A 2,755-nucleotide genomic window follows, 5' to 3' on the forward strand; every position below is an offset into this window, starting at 1 on the left:
ACCAATATTTTTGACTTGAAAATAAGCCTCCTTTCTTGCCCTTTGGTCTTCTGAAGCATGTGCACCGAATTCCCTTGCAGCTTATAGCTGGAAAGTAGTCTGAACACAAGAGGAATGGCTGAGAAAATTGCAGATTTTCGGCTACAAAACGCTCCTACACAAAACGTGGCAACAAATCGCGTTTTGTCTACTCGCATTTTCTCTCTGACCTTATTTCAACTGCGATTTTCTCCATGATAAAGGCCGAACTAGCTTTTGTGCAAAACATAAAAGCTGTAGCCCTTTGAGTTAGCTTTTCAATGCTTCAAAAATCATCCAAATCAGAGTTTTGTAACCTAAGATATGATCGAAATACTAACACCTGGTCAAACCTCTGTTTTAACTTCCGACCACAGAATGCAGTTTTTGTATTCTGACTTTTTGTCCATGAAAATGGCAGAATTGGATTTCAATATCTTCATATGAATTGTAGGTCTCTTTCTTAGCTTTAAAATGTTATAAAGATAACCTCAATCCGATAAGCGTAGCTCCAGATATGGTCAAAATACCAAAGGGTGTCAAAACTGACTTGTATTGCATTTCGTCACTTGAACGTTTTTCACTTCATTCTTCTTGTTACCACTTAAATTTATCACCAAATATCTATTTTTCACCCCATTTGACATCCTTTGGTGATTGAATCATCATTCCTGCATAAAAGTGAAGTTTTTACCATTAAAATCAATAGAAATGCAATATTATCCACCTTTACCAAAAATATATAATTTTACCAAAAATCTCTTTATTTTATTTATAAAACTAAATAATCAACTCAAAATTAACTAATAAAATGCACTTAAAAATACGTAAAATAAACTCTTATCAAATACCCCCACACTTGAATCATTGCTTGTCCTCAAGCAATATAAAATTCCAACTATCAATGAACCAAAAATAGAAAATAAACATATGTAGTATTTCAACTTCATTTCCTTGAATCAAGGTAAATAACCCTTATGTGATCTTTTCATTAATTTCAAGTATTCATAATATCAAGCAAAGAAGAGCCAAATATACCATAATTTTTACCAATTCAACTCAATTTCTTATTTTTATCCAATTTCGCAAGCAAGCAACTCCTATAGTCAATAAAGATGCTAACTAATCTCATGATCAACTTCTTATTTTTCTTTTGAAGAGGGATTTATTTTACTTACTTTTTTTTATATATATATATTTTAAGGGTTAAATATTACTTAAGTTTTGAAAAATGCCTTTTGATGCGAAAATCGACATTTTTAGATGAAAATTCCCGGTTACTCAACATTTCACATACTCAAGTTGCTTTTCGTACTCTTAATTTAAGTACCGTTTTACGCGAAAGTCGACATTTGTAGATGAAGACTCCCGGTTACTAAGTACAAAAACTATTGGAGTAGAATAACCCCCTTTTATATATATATATATATATATATATATATAATAAAATTCCCTCTAAGAATAATCATGAGAAAAGTATGACACTTATTGACCATATTAATTTCTTATCTTATAAAATTAGATAAAAAGAAGAATTTTCATCAAATATGCAAAAATGTAGGCATAATTTTCTCCACGTTACTAGATATACTTTCCTATAGATGTAAAAATTAAAATCACATAAAAATCATTTCCAAATTCCATGAGAAAATAAGTTTCAAAACCACATATATTTATTTCAAAAGAATAAGTGACAAAATTTTATTTATTTATTATGGTTAATAACATATATATGTATAAGGTTTTGGAAAAATTTTGACAGAATCTCCCCTTAAAAGTGGACTAAAACTCCCTGCCAGCAACCACAAGAAACACAATTTAAGCACAAGAATTATATCAAACACAACTAAAACCACAAGTACCATATTTCTCCCCCCACACTTAAATTACACATTGTGCTCAATGTGTAGGGAAGGAAATAAACAAAAGTAGGAAAGAAAAGAAAGAAGTACTCCCCAAGTCAATGGCTGAGATCCGTATCAGCCACTAATCACGGACCACTGTCAAAATACAAGTACCTACCACATAGAAAACATAAAAATAAAATGAAGTTAAACATCTTAAGTTCCACAAATTAAGATAATTAGGCAAGCAATTCCAGCAACTAAAGATAGCTTCTGCAGTGTGCCAAGTCAGTCATCCCCCTCAGCATCATCGTCATCCTGTGCATCACGATTGGGCGGTGGATGAATGCCCAAATGACCTTCAATTCAGCTTAGACGATTCCTAACGTCAGCGAACTGGAATGCAAAGTCCTCCATATGGTCAAAAAGTCGCTGCCAATTAGTTTGTGATGGAGGAGGAGGTGGTGCTGCAGTAGATGGTCCGGCTTCATCGCGAGCATGTCTAGCCTTCTGTCTCTGCTCTTGAACAAGGCGTGGAATGTCCCCCGTGCCAATACCAAGGCGGCAAAGAGTAGTGATAGTCATCTCAGCTCGTGGTGGAACAATCTCCTGCCTCATTCCTTCCAACTGAACCTCAAAACGGGGAAAGATTAAAGTCAGTAGACGAGGAAATGATAATTTGAAGGAAGTTGTCTTACGCCTTGCCGTAGACCTAATATGGCTGATGATGATGTTAGGCAATGAAATCCGAGCATATGGAGACGTCCGGTTATGGAACATGTAATCCAAGAAGTAGATATCGCTCTTACTGACCTCCGTGTGCCCCGTCTTCTTTGGGATGACATTGTGAGCCATCATGTAAATGATAAGACGATGACGAGGTTCGAATACAT

This window comes from Coffea eugenioides, chromosome 10 (genome assembly GCF_003713205.1).
Source record: "Coffea eugenioides isolate CCC68of chromosome 10, Ceug_1.0, whole genome shotgun sequence".
Taxonomy (NCBI): Eukaryota; Viridiplantae; Streptophyta; class Magnoliopsida; order Gentianales; family Rubiaceae; genus Coffea; species Coffea eugenioides.